At 45.8% G+C, this 20,280-nt stretch overlaps 1 non-coding gene across 1 annotated transcript; it reads right to left on the reverse strand.

The window, feature by feature from the left end:
* Positions 1 to 19,727: 19,727 nt before the first annotated feature.
* TRNAT-UGU lies at positions 19,728 to 19,800 on the reverse strand. Its single transcript has one exon. It is a non-coding gene; the product is annotated as a tRNA-Thr (tRNA).
* Positions 19,801 to 20,280: the final 480 nt, after the last annotated feature.

The following is a 20,280-nucleotide window of genomic DNA, read 5'->3' on the forward strand; positions in this document are numbered from 1 at the left end:
GGATAGCTCCTTCTTAGTTAAAACTTTGACAGCGCTAAGGAACTCTTCCTTTGACATTAGAACCATAAGCCTTCACATCAGGCATGTCTTCTAACTTCGAATTGCTGATGATGGAGAATTAGTGTGGGCCCCTCCATGCACAAAGCTGTCAGGTTCCATTGCATGAAAAGCCTTCCATGCCAGACCGACGACTCCTAGGAGTGCAGGCAAGCAATTCTATCACTCCAGTGATATAGCCCAGGGACGGACAACATCCCTTCTCAGGGCTTTCCTGCCACAGCACCCTCCTTTGTGCCCTCTGTCACCCCTCTTTGCCATGCAGGCAAATTGCTGCCAAACTGTGGAGCAATTCAGCAATGACCAACGGAAACGGTTGCATGTTTACTTTACAACAATGCATACATCCCTGCACACCTTGCCTGAGAGTGAAAAATGTAGCTTCCCATTCCAATTACCACTGAACTGTTTCTGGAGTATGCCCAGCCTCTGTGGGTTGTGGGGACCAGGGTGCAGAGCTTGTTTTCCTGATCTTCCAAAGTTCACCCCCTCTATATCTATTATCACTTTAGAAACAGTGGATCTGTTTAGTAGGACCTGTTGGCCACTTCTCTGGGGTGATCAGGGTGGGAATGGAATCCTCACCCTTACTGCAGCTTTTGGGAGATGGCAAGGTGGGGGTGGGTGCTTTGTTCAGGACCAGGGATGAACTCCTCCTGCCAACTAGATCAGCAAGGTCAGCAAATCAGCAAGCAACCACTGGGGCTGAATAAACTGCCACTGGCGGTCGCTGCAATGCACATGTAGCTATGGACGAGGTCTCTTTTGTCCCTGTAGATCTGTTGCAGGTCCTGTTCCACCACAGATCCCACCATCCCTGCTAGGACATGGGGTAAAAGGCTGACTGAGGTAGACTGGGGATAGAGCAGGTTTACAACCCCGTCAGAAACGGCCCAGGAGTTCGCTTTCAGTACCATGGAGAGCAATCCTGAAGCTCAGCTATAGAACAGTCAGCTTTGCCCTGGACAGCATTTTATAGCAAAGCCTTCACGAATGCGGTATCTGCTGTTACGAAGGGGGAAAGGACCAGCACCCGTTCCTGCAGTAGCTGGTTTCTCCTAGGTGTTATGGATCTGAGGAGTGAATTGCTGGTTGCAGAATAGTCCCCAGGGTCATTGGAGGTGTCTCCTCGATGACGGACAGCAGCAGGCTCTCCCGGGGGTTGAACAGAGGGGTGCAGGACCTGATGTGGAAGAGCCCTCTTGCAAAGGATCAACTGGTGGCTTGGACTGCTCCTCAGGTGAACTGCCACTGGAAACCTCAGTTTAAAATGAACCTCAGTCTTGGCCCTTGCCACAAAACTGCTGCCCAGTGATTTCTTTTCCAAGCAACCCTCCCCACTGCCTGTCAGAATTCAGGGCATATTTGGCTTAAGACAAGACATGCTCCTGGTACTGGACTATCCTTTTCATTTCATCCTGTATGAATGAACGTCCTTCACAATTCTTTAGTTAGGGACAGGAAGTATGTGAGCCAATCCAAAAGCAAGCTTGATTTCCAGTGATCTAATCTTGTGTATGTGTTTTGCTTTTGATGTAACTCCTAACCTGCATTCTGTGGAATGGACATATTCGCAAGAATGGAACCAAGTATGAGTTGTGATCCATACTTCAAGGGAGCGATGCATTCCAGAATTTCCAGAAGGAAACCTAAGATAACTTGCTGCTGCTATAATATCAAAAAGTCTTGTTGCATCTGAAGTGTAAAAATAAATCTGTAATTCTTTAAGGTGCCACAAGACTTTTGCTATATATTTCCCAACTGCTTATCCTTAGCTGCTCTTCTAAGGAGCTGTGGGTTTTTTTATTATTATTATTTTTGCTTTTTGGTTTTTTTAAATGTGGTTGGTATACTAAATAGAAACAAGTACACAGCAAACTGCTGCATATGGAAATGGTGCTTCTCTGACTCACTATGTTCACTGAACAATATATGATAGCAGGAATAAAAGCTACAACCGGGAGCATAATCAAAGTGAATAATGGTGCAATTAAAAGTCCCTCCAGGACCGTAACTCCTTGGAAATGTGGAAGATTCACACAGAGTTTCAACCTGTATCTGCCAACACAAAGGGAAATGTTGATACGTGCCATCTGATGGGTGATCTCCAGACGGATTAAACCAGAGTACTTGGATGGAAACTGATTTTGTCTCTAGGAAATCAGTGTGACTAATAATAGCTGGTGTGTTTCATTCAGTCTTCTGAGATGCCAGGCTGTAGGTGACTAAAGGTTGCAGTCCTCTATGATTTCTGAGTAGGATCAAATTTCTGTTGTAGTAGCTGACCCTACTGCAGATCCTACTCCATGTATCTGATTCATGGTACACATTTATTAAGCACAGCTCATGCCTTCGGAAATCAGTTTCTATCTCTGAAGTGCCACTTTTTAAACTGCTAAGTTGCTTATAATTACGTAGCTGGTAATTAACATTCTTTTCAAGAACTATGGACATGTTGCACATATTCTACAATCTTCACCTTTTGAGATTGTTAGATTCTACTGTGAAAAACCTGATTCAGCTCTTGGGGAAAAATCTTGATGGGCAAAAAGGACAAAAATATAGAATTCTGGGCTACTTTTGCTTGCTTAACCATGCAATCCTGTTCTGAAGTAAGCTCCTTCAGTTCTATGGGATTTATTTCCCGATAAATATAGGGGATTGTAGCATAAGTATATTTTATATTAAATTGGGAGTGGGTGGTTGGAAGGTAGGTGCAATCCAGAAGAAGCTCAAGCTACTTTCCTCCTTGAGAATAAATTTCTTCTGTGTCCCCCACTCCTATTCCTATGTTGTGCGAAGCGATTGTGTTTCCTCCTCAAATGCAGTCATTTTTTGCATCCCTTGAAAGCAAATAGAAAAGCAAAGATACTTTGACATAAGGAATAAAAGGAAAATTATCTACAAACAGGACAATGGAGGGTCAAATCACATCTTCAATCTTGTTTGCCTTTACATGTGAGTTAAAATCTGATCCGGTCTGGCAGGACTTAGGCCTAGAAAGACAGTTGAATGTCAAGGCCCATCCAAGGGGGAATTCACTGGCAGCGACCCCCTCTACATGTCTGGTCATTCTTGGCCTACACCCAGCCAGAACTACTTCCAATCAAATCCTCAAGAAAATGACTAATCCCACAGCAATAAGAGATGTGTGAATCAAACTAGAGACATATCCAGTTTAGCATTCTCTTCTCATTTCTGAGGCATGTGTAGGAATGTCTGAGAAATTCAGAGTGGATTCAAACAAGTCTGGATTTCTTGGTGTTTGTCCTTCAGATGCTACAGTGGACTCTCTTTCCCAGGATATGCAGAGTCCACACAGCTTGGGGCAAATTTGGGGGCAGATTTAGCTGCAAAATATATGCAAAAATTGAAAATGCTGGTCAGCAGTGTGCAAAGGAACCCTCTCCCACAGAGGAAAACATGAAACATGTGTTATGGGGGTCTTGCAAAGTTTTGACTGATTTGCTATTGCCAGGAGCACAAACTTATGCAAAAGCAAATGAATGCAGTTGCATGAATTCCAGAACTGCAAACTGGCAGGTGACAGCAGGGGAGCTGTGTAAATATCTGAAGAACACTGACGAGGCAGCCGTGTTTCCATTCACATGTCCTGATTCCTTTTTAGTTAAAAAAAACAAGTTCTATGTTCATATTAGTTGTTCCAGATAAATTTCTTAGCCAATTTTGTTTTTTTTTTAGTTTAGTTCAGTTGCAAAATCATGCCTGACCCATCACAACCCCATGGACATTTCTCCAGGCTCTCCTGTCCTCCACCATCCATTGCAATCCACCCAAGCTCACACCCACTGCCCCAGAGACTCCATCCAGCCACCTCATCCTCTGCTGTCCCCTTCTCCTTTTGTCGTCAATTGTTCCCAGCATCAGGATCTCCTCCAGCAAGTTGTTCCTTCTCACTTACTGGAGCAGTTCTGCCCCAGTCAGCTTCCTTGCCCAGAGGCGAATTTCAGGATCTACAGTGCCAACTCAATTTTCCATTAAAAGGGAGAGGGGAAGGAGAAACTTTATTTATATATAGCCCACTTTTTTTCCGTCCAAGAAGCTCAAGCAGACTAACATAAATCCCCTTGTCCTCTCAATATTATCCTCATAACAACAACCCTGTGAGGTAGGTCAGGCTGAGGGTCAGTGACTGGCCCAAAGCCACTCAGTTAACTCCATGGCTAAGTGGAGTCTAGAACCCAGATCACCACACTGAATGTCAACCACACTGACTTTCAGGCTGCCCCTAAATACATTGACTCATGAGTAGTTCCTATAGAGCTCTTACTCCTTAGTTAGCATTCTTAATGAATGCTCTCTGAAGAACAAGATGTGTGGGTATGTGCTGGTAATGGGGACCAACTGGGAAAAAAGCTCTTTATTCAGCTTTCCCCAGCTCCCGAGAAGATTTCTTGGTACAGCCAGCTTTCTGTGCATGAATCTAAATTGAACTTGGTGTCAAAGGTTTTTGAAAAGCAGATTGGTGAGAAATTGAAACACTATACAATTGGGAGAAGAGGGTAAACGGGGGAGAAAAAACCCTCTTCACTGCAATGAGGTGATGGATTAAAAGCCACCACGATTCTTCATGCTGCTTTGATTAAAAACAAGGGCTTTATTTTATTTAGGTTTTGATATTTTCCCTGCTCTCTCCACTTCCTGAATATTGCTTGTTGCTTGGGAGGCTGAGCGAGATTACAGAGGCATCCTAATGTTAAAATGCAATTGCACCTTTTCAGGCTTAATTTTTTTGTCGTCTCAAGGCCTCCTATTATGCCCCATCTAAACTTTGACATGGTAAAAAAACAAACCACCCTCATTATGTTGTTCCAGTTAGACAGGTAACTATAGATGGAAGATTCTGCCCATTTTTCATTCTCTTCTTTGTTTTCCATAGTTCTTTCTTCTTGCAAATATGAAAGAAATGAAACATTCTGCCAAGATGTTAACAAACCCAAACTTGAACACAATTTCCACCCATGTGCACCAGCCCAATTCAATCGGTAGACCAGTTTCTATACCAGTGTCTGTCAGTGGGCGTGTGTGCCCACGGACACTCCTCCCCTGGGGCAGCGTCTGGAGCACCACTGGCAGCTGAAAAGCAGTGCCCATGCCTTCCCGATCCAGTTCCAGTACCAATTCCATTTCTTCACTGCTTCCCAGGGGGCAGCACTGGAAGTTCCTCTTCTGGCCTTGGGCAAGGCATTTCCTGGCCTCCCTTGCCTCGCAGCAGGGGGCAAGCAGGTGAGGCTGCTGGTGCTGGAGGAGTAAATGGTGCCGGAACCGCCACCTCAGGTGAGGCAGTCTGGTTGCTGGGAAGTGAGGGGCGGATCTGTTGGAGGGATGCCTAGTCTTGCAGTGCAGGGACAGAGGCTCCTTTTGAGGAGGCCTCTGGTGCTCTAAAAGAGGGTGCAGCACACAGCAGAAAGTGCCCAGATGCACTTCGATAGTGGTCTAATCCTCCGGAGGTGGAGAGCATGGGGAAGGGAACTGTCTGGATGGCAAGTGGACACCCTTCATGGGGAACTCCTGGAGCTTGGAAAGGCAGGATCTAGCTTCCCACGTTTCCAGGCGTGACACCCCCATGACTGAGGGATGCCAGTGTGACAGTCTGTCATAGCAAGGCATGGTTCTAGGTACCTAACCCCGAGCGCTTTTTGTGCTTGGCAACCCCCTTCACCACCTTCTTGAAATTCATGCTTGCAGTCGCACCACTCGGTGTGGACCTGAAGGATCCTGTACCTCTGGGCTGCTCCACAGGAAGAGGTGGAGCATCTTCCTCCAGGAAGGACTGCTGAGAAGGAGTCTGGGAGGATGCCATCCTCTGAGGGAAATGACTGGGAGGTGGGGTGTCCATGTTAGCATCCCCCACAGGGTCCATCCCTCCTGGGAGCCAGGTCACCCCTGCCAGGGATGGAGCAGAGTGCATCCTGCTACGTAAGAACCAGTTTCCCAAGGCAGCTGCTGTGTGCAGCTAGCTGGGCATGTTGCTAGGCTTCTGGGAAAATCTTTGTGCTCCAGGTGTGGCAGGGGTGGGGGCAACAATGGGTCTTGTTGGCAGCCCCTGGGTATGTTGTGGATGACGCCTGAGTAAGGAAGGCAGAGAAAGGGACAGAGCTTTTCCAGGGGATACTGCCTGGTCATAATATCCGGTGCGTTGCCTGCCTCTCCTTCTTCGGAGAAGCAAACCGAAGAGAAGGAGAGTGATGCTTTTGCCTGAAAACATGAGGCAGAGCAGCTCGTAGCTGGCACCTGTGAGAACTTCAGCAGGCTGATAGGACTGCACAGCACAGCTGCCTCCAAGGTCACTGTTTCAGGCTTCATGGCACACTTCTCCGCTGCTAGAAAAGAACAGCAGCAAGTGGGTGCCTGGCGGGAAGCAGAAAAGCCTGACACAGAGCGAAGGAGGGGAAGAACAGCCTGTTGGAGGGAGGCCGGCGTGTCTGTTGCTAGGCAGAGTGGAACAGCTGAGGCTGGACGGCTGAACTAGCTCTGGCGGCTCCCGCTCCCTCCAGGCCCCCACTCCTTCCAGTGGTAGCTGTGCTCTGGACTGTGGAACCCACAAACCTCATTCATGGTTCATGGGAAGCCATGGGGAGAAGGAGGCAACCTAGACCAGGCCATTGTCTCCTATTGTGGTTTCCACAAACCCAAGGTACCACACTGAAATAGCACCACTTGTTTCAGACTAACAATGGTTAAAAAAAAACACCCCACTGTGACTTTCTGTGTTGTGCAAACCCAGCCCCCTTTTCTGTGCATGGGGGTTTGTTGGGGATTAATATTTTAGTAGGAAAGGTAAAAATCATAGCCAAGTCAAAGGCCATTCTATGACAAAAGCTATGTCTGGAAGCACCCTGGGTTATATCCAAGAGTCAAAGATCACTCTATTTAATTATTTGTTCAGAGAATTGTCTATTTGCCTTCAACAACAATAGTCCTGCCTTTAAACATTTCTTACAATAAACGACATAAGCAGCCGAACAAATCCAGGGCTTAAAAAGGTCAACTTTATTTTATTTTACTATATTTTTGAAATCTCTTTAACAGTAGGAATCATATGCTACTATACAACAAATTATATTATTATGTGAATACGGAGTTCATCGAACAACACATATTCATTTCTGGGAATGCTGGTGTGGAAAATAAAAGGAAAATAAAAACAAATCAATTCCTAGCTTATAACCTTTTAATGTGTATGTCTAGACCTGAATGTTAATGGAGGCTGCAGACTGATGTCCTGGATTTTGGCAAATTGTAGGAAGGATGCTTTTTGTATGGTATCTACACTAGCAGTGCATCATCTGGTATTTACATGATACCATTTTGGGGGATCCCTTTTTCCACCAGTCTACAGCCTGAATTTGCAGATACAAAGTTTCTGAAGGTGCTGCCATGAAGAGGAGGGGGCAGAAACATCCTCTTCCAACAACCCAGTTGCATATTCTTACCGATCATGGATCCAACCAATCATGACTGAATTAATGGTAATTGAGGGAAAACTGGCAAATGAGTAGGACAAATTTATGGAGGATAAGTCTATCAATCACTGGAGAAGACCCTGATGCTGGGAACGATTGACAGCAAAAGGTGAAGGGGGCAGCAGAGGACGACCTGCTAGATGGGGTCACTGGGGCAGTGGGTGTGGGCTTGGGTGGACTCCAGGGGATGGTGGAGGACAGGAGAACCTGGAGGAAAGTTGTCCATGGGGTCGCAATGAGCTGGGCATGACTTTGCAACGAACGAGTCTATCAGTGACTATTAGACATGATGCCTTTGTGTTGATCCAATATTGGAGACAGGAGGCTGAGGCAGTTGATGGGCAACATGAGAGGTGGGAGAGCCATTGTCCGTCCTGCTTCCGGTCTTCCCACAAGCAGCTGGTTGGCCACAACATGAACATGAAAAGCTTGGTCTAATCCATACAGGCTCATCTTAGGTCGTTAGAGTGGTCAACTATGTATCCTGGTTCCACGTTGTTTGGGGATCCCTATGCTAAGAACACACTCTTGAACCTGGCTCAATAGCTAGTAGACACACAGAGAACATCATAGTGTTATACACACCAAGTGGAGATGCTTCTAAACAGGGAAATCTGGCTTGTTTGAGTCTGCTAAATTTCTTGCCTTCCTGCTAATCTGATGACTAGAAGTGGACCAAGTTGAGGGATTTTTTTGGTGGACTTCCATCTGTAAGATGAACCATGATTTGCATCCTTTTCAAACAGCCAATAGGATTTTTGTAAAGTGGGAAAATTTGCGCAAAATGGGACTTGAAAAACATGTGGTTTAGTGTTAGTTGCTCAGATTTTGCCACACCACTACAGTTTTGGATGATATATGGACAAAAGCAGCACTCAGAGGGGGAAAAACATGGGGTTAGCCCTGCTTGTGCAAACAGCGCCACTCGGGTTGAAGTAATGTGTTTCCTGGCACTATTTTGTAAAACTCTGTTGGCAGTTTGGAAATAACCACACCAATTATTCCTCATCTTATGCATGGCAGTCCATAAGCTGGCTTCACATATTCTGCAGTGGGTTGGCACCAGCATGTAAGTGATGTACCAGAATCCAGGGAGCTGTGAGAAGGAAACCCAACAGATTTCTAGTCCTTGAAATGGGAGTGATGAGCATGAAAGAACAAGCCTCTCTGTTTCGTAGTTATGTGCCAGAGTTTCTTTGACTTATGATGACCCCATGATTGCCCAGATCAACTCTTGTAAATGTGAGGCTGTGACTTCCTTTACCATATTCCATCTCATATTTGGTCCTCCTCTTCTGCCTTTGACCTTCTAAGCATGAGTGTCTTCTCCAGTGAGTCTTGTGTTCTCTCAATGTTCCTAAAGCACAACAGCTTCAGTTTTGTCATTTGTCTTTCCAGGGAAAGTTCTGCCTTGATTTGACCTGAAATCCACCTGTTCATCTTTCCTATATGCCACCCATAACTTCAGAGGTGGGAGAAAGCAAATGCATGCATCACTTTTAGCTTATCCTACCCACGGCTGGCATGGAATCAGTATCTCAATGCATCAGCATGCCGGCTATTTATATGTTATCATCATCCCCTCTTGCAGATGAAGGAATCCGTGTACATAACATGAAGAACACAACCTACATATATCTAACCTGATTATATCACACCTGCTCACTGCAGATCTTCCCATGAAAGCTTCGATTTTGGCAGAGGGGGCAAGTTTTTTAATTGTTACTGCCGTGTGTCTGTGTGTGCATCATTCTTCCTTTGCTACAGAGGTCACCATTAATCCACAGGAATATTTTACACATTCCAGAAGAAGAAACAACACCATCCTGGAACCCTCCAAGGCAACCCCCTTCCCTCTCTGGCATTCTAGGTTCTCAGAAACATTCTAGCTGAGAGGCGTCGGACATGGTGTGAATATTAATGTTCTGTCTGTGTTAGCAGAACTGTGCTTTTGGGTGCATGCCAATTCTGAGCATCTGAAAGAAGAAGCTGTTCCAAGACCAGTTCTTATGCTACACTGGACATCATTCCCATTATTAGCATTCACATTAGCAACACATCTTCAGGGATGCCAGCTTAGGCAACATCCATGATCTCAGAGGCAGATTCTTGAATATCAAATCCGGGTATGCAGACTCCCTCCATTGCAGCCTGGGAAATTTTGCTAGTCTTACTGAAACTCTCTTTCCTTCCCTTGAAATTTATAGGATTTTACTCGTGTGCCTCCAAGTTGTGATTTAGGTGACATTTACTACCTAAATCATGGTACCACTTTGTACCATGTTTAGAGTTCATCAGTCCTGGATCTCCAATGAAAGATCTCATGTTGTTTTTTGGGTTGGGAGGTGGGGCTTCTTATCTGGAAATGTGCTGAGTGTAATTTGCTTGCTCGCCTGTGTAGTGGCGAGCCCTCCCTCACCCATGTCTTCCTCCGCTGTCCTCTAGTTTTGTGCTTTTTTGCTGTCAGGGGCAGAACCATAGGCTGGTCTTCTGCCCGTAACTGTGCTGGCTCCAGGTCTGTGCGGGCCTTTGGACAAGACCTTCTTGATGGGCCTCCTCTCCCACTGAGTCCACCTTCTCGCATCCCTTGCCGCCAGCTCTTCCTGCTCCTCCTCCTCATCCTCATCACTGCTTCCACTTGCTTGCCTATGCTGGGGAGACCTGGGGCAAGTAGGCTGTGGCAGCCACTGCTTCTTTTTCCTTCACACCACCGTTGTGAACAAGAAGCAGTAGACTAGCAGGTTGCAAGGTGAGAGGAGGAGCAGCTCCAGCAGAGTTTTCCCTGAGGATCCTTGCTGAGCTAAGGGCCTTTGGCAGATGCCTGTGGGACCCGGATACTTACATATAGGCCCCATTAATGCAGGTGTTTCTATTTGCAAAGGGGAAGCAGGCAAGCCCAAGGCTTACTCCGCATTATGAGGAAAGTTTGCTGTACTGAATGAACTAGAGCTCCACACTTGGTGGGCATCCCAGGGTCATTATGGCTGAGATTCTGAAGAAGAGCAGGAGGGCTCTGAAGATTCTGTGAGAGGAATTTTGGAAATACAGGGAGAGGCAGAGGCCTCAAGGTTGCTGTCCACAGGTTCCCAGCTGACTGGGGGAACAGAAATGTTTTGGAAGCAACAGGAGGAGTCCAAGAGGGGGAAGAAAGAGAGCTGCTCCCTTGCCTGGTCCTTGATCCCATGAAAAGGCAGCAGGAGAGACCAGCTGCCCAGTTAGAGGGCTTGCAAGGTCCTCACCAGCTGGCCCTTCACCTGCTGGACCTGCCCTGCGGTAGAGCTCATAGCGTTACTGAAAGGAAAAGGTTTTGAAGAGAAATCCCCAGTAGGGTTCAACACTTCCCATGAGCAAAGGCCTATCTTGCAGCTAACTAGAGGGCTTTTAGAATTACTTTGTTCATAGCTGCAAATTGCCAATAAAGATCTGCATTGCATCCAGTGTCTGGAAGCTCAAGGGCAAGAAGGAAAGGGCCAAGCTCATGGCTGCCATTCTGAAGTCTAAACCTGGTGGAAAAGAAATATGAATCACAGATGTAAATGTTGGGGACGCCACCAAAGCCAGAAAAGGAAAAAGGCAAAGCAACATAATGGACTTGCCAACCACAGGCAGAAAAATTCTAGAGGGCTTTCTATTGCAAGCCAACAGTGGAAAGAAGATTCCTTTTTTAATGGAGCCAATAGGAATATGTATCTGGGGGCATATATATGTTGTTCTTACGAAGAAGCTCCCGAATTTTCCTTTATTGCTCGTGAATCAAGACGCCAACACATGCCGTACCAGGTTGCAGCAAGCACAATAACATTCTTCACATAGTTCACAGCTTCACGGGTATGGCTGACAGCTTGCCCAGGGTGCCTAAATAGCAATATTGACACATCCTGGAACAAAATGTCAGTGAGACCTGGGGAAAGATGAGGTGAAAAGTAGCTAGGACAGCTGGGAAGTCTACCAGCAAAACAATATTTGAAAAGTAAGGCGTTGTGATCATGGCAGGTTGATTATATCAACACATGGCGAGCATTGTGAAGGGGAACACCTTACGGGAAAATAGTATTTGCATGGTTTTTAAAATAGACATCTGAGACTGAGGGCAGAAGCCCAGGCCCAAAATCTCCCCCCCCCCTCGGGTCCCGGTCCAGCTCTCCAGAGTTCCCAAATGGCTACGCCTTCCTTTGCTACGCCCCTTTCCCCTGGCCCCTCCGTCTGTCCCTGACACTGACTGTGCGGTGCTTTCCCAGCTTTTGTGTAGTTCTCCCCACATTCTAAAGGGTTCATCCTCTAATAAGGCTTGTTGTTGTTAAGCTGCAAAGTTGTGCCCAACCCTCCGCAACCCCATAGACCACAGCACACCAGGTTCTCCTGTCCTCCACCATTTCCCAGCGTCCTCCCAACCCCACGTCCACTGCACCAGCGTCATCATCCTCTGCTGTCACTTTCTCCTTTTGTCTTCATTTGTTCCCAGCATCAGGGTCTTTTCCAGTGAGTTCTTCCTTCTCATTAGGTGGCTCAAGTATCTGAGCTTCAGCTTGAGTATCTGTCCTTCTAGCGAACAGTCAGGGTTGATTTGCTTTAGGATTGACTGATTTGATCTCTTTGCAGTCCAAGGGACTCGCAAGAGTCTCCTCCAGCACCACAATTCAAAGGCCTCAATTCTTCGGTGCTCAGCCTTCCTTATGGTCAGCTCTCACAGCCATACATTACAACTGGGAAAGCCATAGCCTTGACTAAATGAATAAGGCATAGTTCTTGTCTATTAATAGCCCAAATCTGCCGCTTTGTTGATTTTAGGGATATTTTTTCACCCCACTCCTTTTGATTTTGGCTTTCTCCACCACCAGAATGCAGCTCCTGAAAGCTTTTTCGAAATGGGATTTGGCCTTCAGACAGGAAGAATGCCCACATGCTGAACTAAGAGGTAGAAACATTTTTGACTTGCATTTCTAGACATGTCCATCTCAAAGGTTCAGGTAACAATTCTATTAGGTTGCAACTAATGGAGCATTTCCAATACTGTCAAGCCCTCAATTAGGGCTCACAATTTCCATGGATCTGTCAAGACCTGTCCATCTTGAAAGACCCTCAAAACAGAGTGGGATGTGTTTGGCATGATGGCTGCAACTGCAAGGTCACCTCTGGATATAAAGCATTTATAGAGTCTCATTCTTTCGTCATACTCAAGAGTGACCAAAGAGAACTCAGACTAAAGCTGTGTGCATAGAGAATGGCCGGCCGGCCCTATCATTAGGCAGAGTGCAGTGGTTTTCTGAGTGAGGTGTAAATCAGCAAAACTCAAGCTTCTGCAAATTGGTCAGAATCCATTGAAAAACTTGCTCTGTCTCAAACCTGTATCAGATTGTGAGCTTTGCTTTTTTATTTTTTCCATGAAAATCTGTGCCTTTCCTCCAAATATACAAATCAATGTTGCACAGTTTTCAGATGCACACCCTGTTCTTCCATTGATTGAAGTGTATGCATGTGCATCTTTCAATACACACATCCTGATTTTTTGTATTTGTACATTTTGGGGGGTGCCGGGGTGGGCTGTGTATCATATTGTGAACTTGGAAATGTATGGACTTTGACAACAGGTTGGGCCTAAGTCCACGTTCAGTCCAGAAGATAATTTCTGGTTGAAACCAGAACAAAGTTCTTATGCATCCTGCCTCAGGTAGCGCATGCTGGGAGGCAGCAGGAAGTTGGAAGATGAAAAAGGCTGAGGGCCCTGTAGCCTTCCCTGTTCTTCCTAAACTAGCCAGCTGCCATCTCTTCTGAGGAAATAGACTACTCCACTGTCAGCATTGAAGAACATTTCAATTATTGGTCCGTTTGGCTTTTGACCATGGGATGGGAGGATGCACCATTTTGATCTTGGCCTCAGGAAGCAAAATATCTTGGACCAGTATTCTTAGTGGACTTGTTTCCATTGCCCACAGCTGCCCATGCCAGCAATGCAGAAGCAGCCAGCTTGCCCAGACCAACCGCTGCTGTCCAGAACTGGTGGCACGAGAGGGTTCTAGATGGAGGAGCAATGAACCCTGGACCATCAATTCCTGGAAGCAAAAGTAGGAAGGAGACAACATTCTGTGGTTTAGCTCAAACACTTACTAGGACACTTATGCATTACTAAGAAAGAGGAAATATGTCACCTGAAAGAGGACAGAGATCTTCGTCAAAATGGTACGTGCTAAAGTGTAGAGGCAAACTTCAAAATTGGTTTAGGACCTGAGCACCTGCTCCCATATACACCTGCCCACTACCTAAGACCTGGGTCGGAGGTCCTTCTTTGGGAGCCCTCTCTGAAGATCAGAAGAGCGGCTACCTGCAGATGGGACTTCTCTGCAGTAGCTGGGACTTCCCAAGCTTTGGAATATGCTCCCCAGAGAGGTGCACCTGGCACCAATGCTTTATTCATTTCGATGTCAGGCCAAAACTGTTTTATTTTTCGAGTATTTTAAGAGTTGATATAGTTTTATTATGGGATTTATTTAGTTGTTATCTGATGCTGCTTTTCATTGTTGTATTGCCATCCTGAGACCTAGGTGAAGGATGGGGTAGAAATTATTTTAATAAATAAATAATTGATAAAACAAGGACTGTCATTGATACAGAAATGCAGCTTCTATCTTTCCACACAAAGGAAGGCTGTGAGCAGGTGATCTTGGCTTCTGCTCAGTTTGCTTTCAAGGGACTTTCTGAGGATGGGCATCTGCCTTTGATGTCTCTTCATATTTGAACCTTTAAATAGAGGGCTCTCCACTGACAACCTTTCGATTGCAGAGCTGTCCTCAGTAAAGTAGGACTCACGTCCATCCTAAGTGCAGAGGAGATTGGTAGGAAGGAGAGGATACAGGGAGGATGTTGCACAGAAAATCTACCTGGGACTGGTCATGAAATGTCCCGGAAAAAGCAGAGGCAGAAAGGGAATTTCCTGACAGCCAGGTGGCCCTGGGGTTCTGGGAAATGCCCCACGCAAGGAAGGTGGGTAGAAAGTTTATAGACGAATGAGAGGGACGAAGAATCCCAGTTCAGGTATTGACCCTTTGATAGGAAGGCTATTGAAGGCTACCTCACGAGAAGTAGTAGCTCCTCTATACTCCTCACTAGTCAGACCTCACCTGGAACACCGTGTCCAGTTCTGGGCACCGAGATTTGAGAAAGATGAAGGTAAATTAGAAAGGGTCCAGTGGAGGGCAACAAAAATGATCCAGGGTTTGAAAACACTGTTCTATGAGGAGAGACTGAGAGAACTGGGCATGTTCAGCCTTGAGAAGAGAAGACTGAGGGGGGACATGATATCCTTCTGTAAGTCCTCAATTCTGTCCCAAAGAAGAAGGTCAAGATCTCTTCTTGCTGATGCCAGAGTGTAGAACATGGAATAATCAACTCAAGTTGTGACAAGCCAGATTCAGGCTGGACATCAGGAAAAGCTTCCTCACTGTCAGAGCAATACGACAGTGGAACCAGCTGCTCAGAGAGGTGGTGGGCTCTCCCACACTGGAGACATTCAGAAAGAAACTGGACAGCCATCTGAGTGGGATGGGTAATGTGGTGTCCTGCTCCAGCAGGGGGTTGGACTCAATGGCCTTCATGGCCCCTTCCAACTCTACTATTCTATGATTCTATGAATAATAACTTCCCAATTAGATGCAGAACTCAAGCATTCTAAACAGCATGCTTGGTTTTTGATTTTGGGTTGTGGGGATGGTTGTTGTTTTGGCCATGAACTTACAAGAGTGCTTGACATGAAGCAGCTAGCTCTGTGATCCAGGGACAGATCCCATTAAGTTCTACAGGACAAATGAAACCTGTCTGTCTTTAAAAAGAATGGGAGCACTGCTCCTGGTTTCTCCAATAGCCCTGAACATTTTTTGCTTGCAGCTTCTGCATTGCTCTGAAGATAACATTAGAACGGGAATAAAACCTGTCTTGAAAGCTGGAAATTTCAGGCTCTCCTGGGGTCGCCGCCATCCAGGATTGCCTGTGCTGTGTTATTCTGTGCACGGAGCACCCAGAGATACCTCAACATCAACCCAAGAATCTCTGGAATACCTGGCCTCCTGTTCCGATGATGGACATATAATATCGACTATTCGGTAAAGGCCACACAGTGTTAAGCATTGTAAGACAGCTTTGGGAGACTTCAGTCATTTCGTGTGGGAAAGACAGAAATAAACTGCGAGAACTGAAAGCTGCGACAAACTCTGCTCTGTACAAAATTGGAAAGAAAATACTAATAGAAAAGGAACAGTGGAGGATTCCTAGTGGATTAGTTCCACTTCAGAAGCAACATCGGTTTGTTTGAAGCGCCAAAAGAAAGCCAGAGATTTGAATGAGGAGAATTTGGGAAGGATCGTCTTCCCTCTTGAGCATACCATAAGGAGATGCATGTTGGAGCAGAGCAAAGACCCATCAAGTCCAACCTTCTGCCCACACAGTAGTCACCCAGATGCCTCTGGGGAGGCTTCAGGACGGCTCCCGTTTTGACATGCAATCAAGACGTTCCATTTGAGACAGGCAATCCACAGCCCCTGGGCCTTGTGCAGCCCCCGGCTGACGTCCATGCGAGCCTACAGACTTCTGCATTCTTGAGCCAAATTGCCTCCCTGTCCCCCACTTCCCAGGCAATTTGTGTTTGCAAATAGCCAGTGCATTCACTGCCCTGCTCGTTCCTTGGTTGTCCCAAGCACCAGTCTGCTAGGCAGTGAAGAGGAAGTGGGGAAATGGTGCTCACTCACACAGCAGGGTGTGCAGGTTCAAATGAGAGGTTCGGACTCATTTTGGACAAATCCCAGGTCCCAAATCAATATCAGGACTTGTCTGAAGTGAACTGCATGCTGTCCGAGGCTCGCCAAACATGTTGGCTCCTTCTGAGTTAGATAAACTCTCTGAAAGCGTTCTCCATGGTTGTCTGCTGTGACATGTCTTCTGTCTGCTTCCAGAAACTTAACATGATTTAAATGGTGCTATTGCACTGCACTGAAATGTGTGGAGAGTTGGGGAAGCTGGGGAAAGGGTGTGTTTATGAGAGATGAAGTCATGCAAGCATGCATATGATGCAGGTCCTTCCCCATGAGCCTAAAGGAAGTAAAGAGGGTGGCTATTTTTCTGGCCAGGACGTCTCCAATTATATTATATTGTTTTTATATTATTATTTATTTATTGTTGTGAGCCGCCCCGAGGTTTCGGCGAATGGGGCAGCATAGAAGCTTTCTAAATAAATAAATGGGGAAGGGCCTTCTTGACTCTGGCCTCCATCCATGGAATCACCTCCCCAGAGAAATATGCCCGGTGCCAACATCATATATGTTTCAGCACCAGGTCAAAACATTCTTACTTTCCCATCATTTTAATTGTTGATTATGGTATGCAGTTTTATATTGGCTTTTAAAATGTTTTTGGTGTAGGTGGAATGGTTGTTATTATGTATTGCCTTGTTATTGTTTTATTATAGGCCTGTCAAATTTTATTGTTACAGGGATGTTTTATGACAGGCAAGTTTGTTTTAAATCTATATTTAAATCCATTGCTATTTGATTTTTAAGTATGTCCTTTGCACCTTTCTAAGAGCTTGTCTAATCCAACGATACAGAGATGCCATAGATAGATAGATATAGATAGATAGATAGATAGACAGACAGACAGACAGACAGACAGACAGACAGACAGACAGACAGAGGGAGGCTGAGTAGGGAAAGGCTGTGTGTGATGTTGCTTGTACGCATGGAATCGGTTGGGAAAACAGCTCGGCATTTGTGTATGTTTTGTGTGTTAGAAAAGGGAGGGGTGCCCAGGGCCCAGGCTCTGCTTGCTCTGGTCCCAGCAGCATTATCTATACCCTGAATGCAACAGTGTGAAAAGAATTACCATTTACGAACAGCGTTTCTGTATCTTAACAGCTCCTCTTTTTTGCCTGCCTTAAAAGGAACACTAGCAACATTCCAGCACATGTAGCCTGAGAAAAAGTCATTCCAGGAGCACAATTAATCATAAATCTGTGCAGGGGAGAAGAGTCTGTTTGAAGAAATCAATGTGATATTTCATTTCAATTTAATTTGAACTGATGAAATGGGGATGCTGGGGGAACATTGCTCAGATACTGCAGCAAATGTTAATCTGGCTAAAACAGGAGTGTTTGGTGGCTAAACCTCACTTCCTCCCCACCCACACCTCAGATGGGATTTAAGATAGCTGACCTTCGCCATGTAAGCACAACTGTTTCCAGAGTACTTGAAGAATCCATTGGCTATGTGATTAAATGCCAGTGACTTTGCTGCATATGGAAACAAGGGTCTCCCTTTTCTGCTTCAGTGTGCAGTCTTCAAACAATGGCCACATTAGTGAAATATATGAAGGCATATATGAAAACTATACCACAGGACTGGGAAACTTTGCCTAGGTTTCCATTAGGCCCTGCCCTGTCAGCAGCGGGGAGCAACTCTTATCTCCAGTCAGCTGCTGATTGGAGATAAGAGCCTGTCCTTGCTGGAGAGAGGGGACAGGACCCAGGGAACACACTGCTGAGCGATTCAGACCTGCTCACTTCTGGGGCTTCTCTTGCTTGCTTCTGAAGTTGGCTCTGCAAGAGTTCTGCCCTGGTTATTTTCAAGTAGATACACTGTCAGGGTCCAGGCCTGGCGTGTGGGCAGTGGGAGACAAGGCAGAGGCTCCGGGACCAGGGCAGCAGAACGTGAGGTGAGTTGACGTCTAACGTCCCACAGAAATGTTCAGTCGCAAGTCCAGGTTGCAGCCACAGAACAGTCAGGGGTCAGGAACCAAGGATGTGGTCAGGAGCAAGCCAAGGACTGGGAACCAGGAAGACAAAGAGAGGTTCAGGTACCCTGAAGCAGAATACATGGCAAGGGACAGGCAAGATGCAGGAGCCAAACCACAGTTAGCAGGCAAACCTGCAAGCCACAGGATCTGACAGCCAGCAAGGGGACCCGTGTTGCTGAGATCAGACGGAGAGGCAAGATGCAGGCACTACAGCTAAGAGGAGAATCTGTGTGGCCAAGGCCAGTTCTGGAGGGAAGAGCTTCCACTTTTGTAGTGCGTATTTATTATATTTATTTATTTAACGTTTTAGCCGTCCCGATACTGAAAGTCTCTAAATGGCTTACAAAAAACCACCAACCAAACAAACAACAAAGCAACCATATACAACAGACAATATACAGCAAACAACACCCAGGGCCAAAAGTTCCAGCAGGAGCTGAGACGGATTCTGCAAATACGGAGACACGCTTCTGGATCTGGCCACTCGAGCCACACACGCTGCTCCTGCTTACTCCTGAGTAGAGATGTGGAGATTTGACATCTGTACACGGTTTCAAAGTACTGCTCAGTGATTCAGGACTGAGTGTAACGATGTAAAGCGTTATGACTGTGTTCCTTTGAATGTTGGTAAGTTTCAGGAGAGAAAGGAAAGTAAAAAGGAAAGTGAGAGCCAGTGTAGTGTGTGAGAGCCAGTGTGGTGTAGTGGTGAAGAGCATGGGACTGGGACTCAGAGGATCTGGGTTCTGGTCCCCATTCAGCCATGGAGCCAACTGGGTGACTTTGGGCCAGTCACAGACTCTCGGCCCAACCTACCTCACAGGGTTGTTTTTGTGGAGATAAGATGGAGGAGGAGATTGATGTAAGCTGCCTTGAGCCCTTTGTAGGAAAAAGGCAGGATATAAATCGAAAAATAAATAAAAATAAAATAAATAAAAGAGGAGGATGAGTGAGTGAGGTGATTGGTTGTGACTGGAAGTGTGTGGGCAGAGCTTGAAAGTGTGCAAGGAGAAAAACAGACACTTTCAATCAGCAGTTAACAGTCCAAGTTGTCATCTGCCACAGTCTGCAGAATCTGAAGAGGCAGTCTTCTCATTAGAATCCCAACTAGTACTGTGAAAAGCATTTAAGAGAGAAAAAAGGAAGTAGAATATTCATAGAAACATAGACACAGAGTGAGTCAGAAGGGACCTCCTGGACCATCTAGTCTGACCCCCGGCTCCAGCTGGCTCCGTTCATGACATGTCTATCATTTACATGTCAAAGAAGAGCTACTACAAGGCAAATTATGGCTGCCTAGGCCTAGTTGCCGCCCTTGTAATCCAGCACAAGTGTGACGCAAATTGATGGATGGTAATAAATCAGCGTTAAAGCTTCAGGAGGTTTTATTTATTCCAAGTGCAAACATAACAAAGGCCCCAGTGAGATTTGAACTCACGACCCCTGGTTTACAAGACCAGTGCTCTAACCCCTGAGCTATGGAGCCTTGCACAGTGGACATATTTGCAATTAGGGAGAGTCAAATACTAATATTGTCAAGTCTTATAAGGGTGTGTGAGAGAGAAGCTGAGTGCAGAAGAGAAAAGTTAAACTCAGATAAATGAAGACGGGTCAAAGTACATTCAGAAGAGAGAAGGGGATTCAAGCGTGAGGTGTATTTATGGAGTGGAAGAGTGTGGTACCTCAGTCAGAAGTTATTCATATACACTGTTTTATAAGGATATAAGTGACAGAATGTCTTGAAATTAATACACATCTTATATAAGTGACGTTTATTTTTGTTTATTGTTGAACGAGAGTCATAAGCTGTTCAAATACCAGAGTCTCGTCCTCAGGACTACATAGTCCAACAAAAGAGTGTTATGGCTGGAGCACAATACTGGGGGAGAGATGAATTAATAAGACCGGAACTGAGTTTCTGGTGGCAGCATTGCGTAGCCAGAGAAAGAGAGGGAAATATCAAGTC

The sequence above is a fragment of the Varanus komodoensis genome, unplaced genomic scaffold (assembly GCF_004798865.1).
Source record: "Varanus komodoensis strain SLA01 unplaced genomic scaffold, ASM479886v1 scaffold2, whole genome shotgun sequence".
Classification (NCBI taxonomy): domain Eukaryota; kingdom Metazoa; phylum Chordata; class Lepidosauria; order Squamata; family Varanidae; genus Varanus; species Varanus komodoensis.